At 33.5% G+C, this 9,574-nt stretch overlaps 1 pseudogene; it reads left to right on the forward strand.

Moving 5' to 3' along the window:
* The first annotated feature begins 7,704 nt into the window (after positions 1-7,704).
* Positions 7,705-9,171, forward strand: LOC120141894 (annotated as a pseudogene).
* Positions 9,172-9,574: the final 403 nt, after the last annotated feature.

A 9,574-nucleotide genomic window follows, 5' to 3' on the forward strand; every position in this document is an offset into this window, starting at 1 on the left:
TTTCCGGATCATGTTTTAAAATTGACAAAAGCTCTTTATGGTTTAAAGCAAGCTCCTAGAGCTTGGTATGAAAGATTGTCAAATGTTTTAATTGAAAAAGGTTTTTCAAAAGGAAGGTTGACACTACATTGTTTTTGAAGCATAAAGGTAAAGATTTATTAGTAGTTCAAATTTATGTTGATGATATAATATTTGGTTTTACTATGATGTTCTTTGCCAAGAATTTTCTAAGCTAATGCAAAGTGAGTTTGAGATGAGCATGATGGGGGAGCTCTCATTTTTCTTGGGACTCCAAATCAAGCAAAGAAAAGATGACATCTTCATCAATCAAGCTAAGTACGTCAAAGATATGCTCAGAAGTTTGGACTGGAAAATGGGAAACCTCATGACACTCCAGTGAGCTCTTCAACAAGCTTGACTTAGATGAGGAGGTAAATGTGTAGATGTTAAATTATATAGGTCAATGATTGGATCTCTACTTTATCTAACTGCAAGTAGACCGAACATTATGTTTAGTGTTTGCTTATGTGCTAGATTTCAATCATGCCCTAAGGAATCACTTTACTAGTGTTAAGAGAATCTTTAGATACCTTAAAGACACTCCTATTTAGGACTTTGGTATCCTAGAGACTCTAGCTTTAGCTTGCATGTTTTTTTCTGATGCGGATTATGGAGGATGCAAATTAGATAGGAAAAGCACCTCCGTTACTTGCCAATTCCTTGGAAATAGCTGATTTCTTGGTTTTCAATAACAAAATTGTGTTGCATTATCTACTACTGAAGCCGATTACATTTCAGCTGGTAGTTATTGTGCACAAGTTTTATGGATGAAACAACAACTTTTTGATTATGGAATTGAAGTTGGTACCGTTCCTATCAAATGTGACAATACTAGTGCTATTTGTCTCACTAAAAATCCCATCCAACACTCTAGAACTAAGCACATTGAAATAAGACATCACTTCATTAGAGACCATGTCACTAAGGAAGATATAGTTCTAGAATTTGTTGATACTTTGGACCAATTAGCGGATATCTTTACAAAACCTTTAGACAAAGAAAGATTTTGGGAACATGGTTAATTTTCAATATATGAGTTGCCAAAACCACTAGAGCTAAATAATTTAGCATTTAGTGTTTAAAATGGATTTTTGACATTTTGTGCTTAATGCACCGATGCACTTAACAATGCATCGATGCATCCCTTTGAATGTGCATCAATGCATCCGCATGATGCACCGATGCATTCCTTGAATGTGCATCGATGCACAAGACCATGCATCGATGCATCCGTCGGGTTTTGGGTTAAAATGCCTCATTTTCTTAATTTTCTCAAAACCTAAAAACCCCTCTCTCAAAGCCGTTCGTCTCTCTCTCTCTCTTAAATCTCCATTCTTGCTCAAAATCAACGATTTTTCGATGGAACTTTCAAGGTTTTCAACTCCCAAACCTGCTTCAATCATTAAATCGTGCAAAACAACTCCTCATCTCTCTCAATCCGAATTTTCAAGGTATTTTCTAAAAACCTCTATTTTACAAATTATGATTTTAGAACTAGTTTTAATTAGTTCTAGGATGTACATTATATCGGGCATTGATTGTTTGTTGATTCTAAACAAGATTTTACTGCCAATTTCTTCCAAAACAAATAATTTTTCAAAAAAAAATATAGTAAGATTTTTGATTTAATTGTTTTTTGTTTTCATGAAAACTATATTATTATGATTATCAATTTTTTAATAGTTTTCAAAACATGCCCATTAGGATTGATTTAGAGAACCTTGAAATATTGAGGACTCAATTGAGTTTTGGGATTGATTGTGCATGCATATGTTTTCAAATTACAGGTAATATTCCTTATTCTGTTTCCTTTAATCATGTCTAATCCAAAACGTCCTAGAACTTCGTCTAGTCGTTCTCATTCAAACCAACCGCCAAATCCCGTTCCTCCACCACCCACTAGTCTATTAGGTTCTTGTTTTAACATGCCTGAGCGTCATAGAGACGAACTGTACTCTAGGTATAGAAATTCTTTCCAAACTTATAGAATTCGTGAAGAGCGTATTCCTTCGCTTCAAGCTATGGTTGACATCAATTTTGAATACCTCCCAATTCTTAAACAATGGAAGTTTGATAAACTTTTTTTTCTTCAACCTATCGTTTTCCACCAATTAGTCCGCATTTTATTCCAATGCGGTCTGTATTCAAAATCAAACCCAATGTGGAACCATCGGAATTAGATCCTATCTTCTAGGACAGTACATTGTTGTTGATTCCGCAACTATTGCTTCTCATTTCGGGTTAGATGATGATGGTGTGTTTGACGAAAAAGAATCTGTGGCTTATCCCTATACTCCTAATGTTAGTGTCAGTACCCTTCGAACCATCACGACCGTTTCCTTCATTTTATTCTTGGTGGTTTCGTCCTTCTGCTGGTAGGTACTCCACTCTATGTGCTAGGGATTTATGGTGGATATATTGTATTAAATAAAATCAAAATAAATCTCCACATGTCATTTTTAGTCAACTAGTAGACATCGTAAACATTGTTCCTTCTAAACATGTTGAAACATTAGCCTACGGATGTCTATTAGTAACATGTTTATCAAATTTGGTCTAGACGTTTCTCTCGACACTATTCCTCTCCAAAATCAAATCAATCTCAATTCTTTAAAGAAAGCGGATTGGGTTCAAGATGAACGCACCGGTTTTTGGGTCTTCGGCCAAATAAACAAACTCCGGGAGCTAGTTCTCTGCTCCTCCTCTCCTCAGCTGCGAATGTTGATCCCGAGCTTCAAGGGATATTTCAAGATATTGACGATCCAGCTAATGCACCGGAACCCGCTCGGCAAGAAGATCAAACACCACCTTATTTCCGATCTTTTTTAGAGGCATTTGATCTCGATTGTTCCATGGAGTCTCAGATTAATGAGTTTCAGAGGGAGATGCGTGATCGTATGGATGATCTGATCTTGAAGTTCGACTTGGATTGATTTTGATATTTCTGGTTTCTTTGTTTTGATACTTTGACTGGATTATTTATATTTATGGATGCTTGAACTTAATATATATTTAGTTTGGTTAAATTTTCTTATTTTGCATCATTAGACATATATGACCAATTATCCATTGCATGTATATGAATATTGATTTATGAAACTAATGGCTAACCTCTCTTTGATTGTGATCTTAGCAGCTTATAATTAATAAATCAATTGGCTTAAGTTTTTCAAAACATTCTTGTTTAAAACGTATAGAGTCTTTTTGATTTAACAAAAAGGGGGAGAAGATGTGTCATAGTAAGGGGGAGTAATTTTTCAAAAGCTGATTTCAAAAATAATTTTCTAAATCTTAAAATTTCCCAAGTGTTTTGTTATATCAAAAAGGGGGAGATTGTTAAAACATTTTGATATTTCGATATAACAAATTAAGTTAAATGAATTTTAAGATTTTTACAAATGATTTTACAATTTATTCGATTCAATTTCGAATATCAAATTATTACTCCAAGTCTTTGAAGATCAATTTTAATCCTTACTAAATGTGTAAAATTGTGATTTGTACTTAAACTATTTTTGAAACAATTTTTCAAAGTATTTTAAACCAAAATCAAGCCTTAAATCAATTTTTCAAAGGCATGCACCGATGCATCAATACCATGCATCGATGCATCAATGAATAAATTGAAACATCGAATGCATTCCATGCACCGATGCACTCTCCATGCATCGATGCACTCTGATTTAATTAAAACATCGAATTCATTTGATGCATCGATGCACAATCCATGCATCGATGCACCAGGCTATTTTTCAAACATCGAATGCACTTCATGCATCGATGCACTCTTAGTGCACCGATGCACTAGGAGTCCAACGGTCAAAATATTTGAAATTTTACACTAATGCACCGATGCATAATGGTCATGCATCGATGCATGAGACGCTCCCACCTAGAAAATTAATTGTTTTCACACAATAACGGCTCTATTAACTCCACTAATTATCACCAACATTCAGAATTGATTCAAGGAGTATTTAAACAAGTTTAGAAGCCATTGATCAACAATAAGAAACATCAAACCTCAAGTTTGATGCTTTCAAGCCTATTTTTCATTTAATATTCATTTTGCTTTCAAGAACACTTATTGTGCTCAATTGTATTTATTCTTGAGTGTTCTTTCTTTGTTCTATAATTGTGCAAACATATTTTCCTTGTGAGGTTTTTCTTGTAAGTTTGCAAATTTGTATTTCTCTTTGAGAAAAGAGTGTTCTCAAGAATTGGGGTATATTCTTGAGGGAGTTGTAAGGTTATCTCTTTGGCCTCAAAAGAAAGAACAAATTAGTGAATTTGTTGGAAAATCCTTAGTGTGGATAGCTAAGGTAGTGGACGTAGACTTTTGGTTGATAAAGTCGAACCACTCTAAATCGTTGTGCAATCTCTTTCAATTTTCTGCAAAAGCTTCCACCAAAATTTTTATTGCCAATTCACCACACTCTTGGCCAATTCAGTCAATCGATTAACTCAACAACCTCCATCCACCGGAAGCCCCATGTGCATAGAAACATCCTCAAGCGTGATCGTGAACTCTCCGCACGGATGATGGAATGTGTGGGTCTCCGGCCTCCACCGCTCTACTAAGGCAGAAATAAGGTCTGGTTCTATCTTACAGTGACCCTGATATCTACCTAAGTGATCGAATCTAACCTCTACTAAATACGACATTACACGAGTAGGTATAACTAATTTAAGGTTTCTAATAAAAGGATCTAATATACGATCTCTCTCCTAAAATATAAATAATTACAAAAATTAATTTTTAAACTAATAATCATGCATTAAATAAATTACTTAATTAAATTAAAACGTTAAAATGTTATCGTATCAGCAAAGTGTCGAGATATATGATTTCCATCCAACCAAAGTAGATCGCCTTCCATATTATATCTACAAAAAAATTAATTAAATAAAATATTAAGCAATTAAAATAATTAAATAAATTACTAAAAAATACTAAATATAATCAAATATACCTTAATAATAGAATACAAGAGTATTTGAGAGAAGTTGAGAGGATTTGGTATGATAAAAGTGATTGAGAATTAGGGTATTTAGAGGGAGGGATAAGTGTGAACGGGCGGGGGTAATTTGGTAATTAAGGGTATAGCGCGGGACAGCGCCCGCGCCTTTTTGACGCGTGTCAGAATAACAGGTAAGGCGCGACCCCTGCACCGCGCCATACCCTTAATTACCAACCTACCCTCGCCCGTTCACATGTGTATCCATGTCAGTATAAGGCGCGGTCGCAGGGGGAGCGTCTTACCCCACGTGGCGCCAAATCAGCGTATAGCGCGGTGCAGGGGGCGTGCCTTACTGCAAAGGGTGTTAGATCGAGAAATATAGTCTGACCGATTCCTAATCGAAAATATTAAATTAAAAAGATGATTTTTTAGGAAAAATTCCGCAAACACCACTATATAATGGGATAACTGTAATTACTTTCATCATCATTATTAATAGTAATGAGATAATTTCACCTTCTAAGTAAATTTAAAATATTAATTTTATCTTTATTTTTAATTTCATGATTATATTGTCAAAGTCATTTAATTATATTAATTTTTTTGTATGATAAATGTTAATCATTACAGTGTTGTTGTTGTGATAGTGAATAATGTTGACAAGATAATATACATATGAATGGTGACATCACAAAAGTGTTGAATTAATTTTTTTAATAAATTTGAGAAAATAATTGATTTTTATCGATTTTGATGGTATAATTTGTTTTAATTGAAAGTTTAAGGAGTTATTTAAATTTTAAACTAAAACATAAGTATTTAAGATTATTAAAATATTAAAATAGTATAAAAATTCAAAAAACATATAAATTTAAAAATATAAGAAACTATGGAATAATAAATTATAATTATAAAAATCAAAATTTAAAGCTGTTTATAAAGGAATAAAAAATTAAATATTTTCAATAGAGGAATCTTCAATCGTCTCTCATTAGTATAGGTCTGTTATTATTCATTAAACATATTCTTTTGTGGAATCAACTTTGTATTATAGCTAGTTAAAACGAGATAGAAAAATTGATTTTCCACACTAAATTAGTGCTCACTAATACTTTCACATACTTTATATATTACATTATAAGATTAATTTTTAAATTTAAAGGAATAATAAAATATACAAAAACTAATTAAAAATTTTATATATGAATAATTTTAATAAACTTTCGATATATTAAACGTAAACTCCAAATTTAATAAGGAAGAAAGTTGTAATTACTAATTACTGCCCACATTATTATTATTATTAGTATTAAAACCTTTTAAAATTTGAGATTAATTTAAAAATTAAACAATGGTTTATGAATGTTTGATAGGAAAGGACGACCAAGGCGGAAGTGGGATGACTGCTTGAGATCTGATTTGAGGGATTTAGGCCTTACCGAAGACATGACCTATGATAGGAAATTATGGAGGCTTAAGATAGGGTAGTCGAGTAGTGTGGGTCACATCTATAGGGTGTATCATCGTCTTCTTTTAAATGCATTTGTAGTTATTTCCTTGACTTTACTTTTTATACTTTTCTGTTATTGGTATTTATGAAATATTAGAACGGCGTGCTATCGTTGTCTCTGTGTATCATTCTCATCAGTTTCTGCTGTTAATTTTAGCCGGGTCTTAGGTTTCTGTCTATATGCAGAGACTCTTTCGTAGGGATTATTTTGCAGGGATTACTCCCATTACAGAAGCACATATGATATTAATGACTGCATATGAATACTGTTAGCTAGTATTTATGTAATTATTTATACATGCATTGCATTTTATCTATATTTTAATTTTCTGACTGCCGGAGGTCTTTCACGGAAGCTATTCCAACCTGGCGTTGGGGGCAGCCTACTACCCTACCTCCCCCTTACCCCATACATATGGGAATTGGGTTTTGTTGTTGTTGTTGTTGTTTATGAATGTTTGATGTAAAATACTCCTATCAAGGACTAGGCACCTTATACTGAAGATGTCAGGTCAACGAAATCTGCACCCAATCAAAGCTTCACTCGTGTAAAGCCTCCTTTTAGAGCCGACGCCTGTTGGTGGACCTTTCAGGTAAATGAAAATTTTCATTGGAGTACCCTCGCATCTTTCAAGTTGACAACAACGAAGGTTATATAATACCTTTTTTATTTTTTCTATCAAAATAATATTTAAACAAAATTATTGATCAAAATGACATCTTTTCAGTAAAATGTATTATGTGAAAAAGTCTTTAAAAACACGCATTTTGTAGGACATGATTTTATCTATTTAATATATACTTTTAATAAAATTGATAATTTTTTATCATTATTTTCATTTCTTTCACTTTGGCCTTGAATGACATCATTGTGAAAGAGAACGTTTAGAAAATCAATCACGTAGATAAAGACACCTTATATGTAAAATGTATCTTTTAAAAGTATTTTTCATGTGATATATTTTGTTCAATAGATACTATTTTGATTAATAATATTATTTGAATGTCATTTTGATAAAAATGATAAATGAAATATTGTTCTCGTAAATTGATTAAGAAGGAAGGTGATTAATTAAATTTAAAATATCTTATAATTTATCAATAATTAATTTAAAAAAATCTAAGGGGTTTGATCATTTCATTTTTCTTCTTAATCCCCCTCTATTTCCTTTTCTGTCATCGTTTGTGTTTCAAGCTGGTATAAGAAAAATCTGTTTCCAAAATAAAGGTTGTTCTGCCGAAAGCCAGGTGATCCAGAACAGAGATCCAGCTTTTTTTTTCCCCTTTTTCCTTTTTACAAAGTTGTAATCTTTATTTTCATCAGCTAAGAGGGTATGTTTTTGTTCCCTCAAGGTTTATTTTATTTTTATAATCAAACTATTGCCTGTCCTTTTGTTTTGGTTAAGAAACAGGTTGGTTTTTAAAACTGTTTTTTTTTTGGGATATGGCAGCCTCTATAGATCATATGTATAATAGCAGCAGAAGCTCTGGTTTCTCTGATCCTTTAAGAGAAGAGCTAATGAAAGCACTTGAACCTTTTATGAAAAGTGCTTCTTCTACTTGTCCTTTATCTTCTCTTCTTCTTCTTGCCCTTATTCTCAGCTCATTTCCCCATCACCGCCCAACTTATACCCTGAATTTTGCTCCCCATCGAGCAGTACCCACTTGTTTTCGGACTATGGGTTCTCCAACTACAGCAACATGGTGGGTTATGAGCAAACAGGTTCAGTCGGGCTTAACCAACTCACCCCTTCTCAAATCCTCCAAATTCAAGCTCAAATTCTACCACAACAACAACAGAAGGAAGTGGAGCTTGCTTCCATGGGGCTGCAACCCAAATTCAAGCTCAAATTCTACCACAACAACAACAGAAGGAAGTGGAGCTTGCTTCCATGGCTGCTGCAACAACATCCCTTCAAAACCGAAGGCTTAACTTTCTTTCCCCAAAACCTGTCCCCATGAAACATGTTTCCACCACCACTCCTCAAAAGGCCACAAAACTCTATCGGGGTGTGAGACAGAGGCAGTGGGGAAAATGGGTGGCTGAAATCAGACTCCCTAAGAACCGAACCCGTCTTTGGCTCGGCACTTTCGATACGGCTGAAGAAGCAGCTTTGGCTTATGACAAGGCCGCTTACAAGCTTAGAGGAGAGTTCGCCAGGCTTAACTTCCCACACCTCAAGCACCAAGGAGCTCATGTTTTTGGAGAATTTGGTGACTACAAGCCCCTCCATGACTCGGTTGATGCTAAGCTTCAAGCCATCTGCCAGACCTTGCAGAAACAAGGCAATTCGGGGAAGACCGGTTCAGTTCCGGATTCAAAGCCTATTGTGAAGACCGAGGAATTAGATCATAAAGAGGAGAATTCATCACTGTCATCATCGTCGTCATTATTATCATCATCAACAACAACAATATCGGCTGATGAGTCCTTGGCAGGATCTTCTTCACCGGAATCCGATACCACTTTCTTCGAATTCTCTGATTCCAAGTGGGAAGACAATGAAAACTTCTGTTTTGAAAAGTACCCATCGGTTGAAATTGATTGGGAAGCCATATGAGGATCCTTAAAAAACTAGAAAGCACAAACTATCATGTAATTTTCTTTGTTTTATGTATCTTTAACTTTTGTGATGTAGGGTTTCTTTAGTGGTCTCTGCAATGGATTTTTTTGACATTCGTAGAGGATCCACGAGATTATTAATTAAGTTTATGAGTTAATTGGTATGCTATTTTGATTAGTTGGTTAACTTTTTCATAAAAATTAAAAAAGAGGTAAAATAAAAATTTAAAAGTTGAAATATTCTTTTTAAAATTTAAGAGTGAAAATTTTTATTAGACCTAACATATAAACAATTTATGTTTTAATATTTTAAAAATGTGTTCAAACATTTTGAGTGAGTAATTTTATTTTTAATAAATTACTGTTACAAACTATAACACTCATACTAGAATTCTAGACTCTCATAGGAATTTACTATGTTCAATAAATTATGTTAAAATTATATTTTTTTTGTATTAAAGTTTTAAAAGTTATAAAATA

The sequence above is a fragment of the Hibiscus syriacus genome, unplaced genomic scaffold (genome assembly GCF_006381635.1).
Source record: "Hibiscus syriacus cultivar Baekdansim isolate YM2019G1 unplaced genomic scaffold, ASM638163v2 tig00110814_pilon, whole genome shotgun sequence".
Classification (NCBI taxonomy): Eukaryota; Viridiplantae; Streptophyta; class Magnoliopsida; order Malvales; family Malvaceae; genus Hibiscus; species Hibiscus syriacus.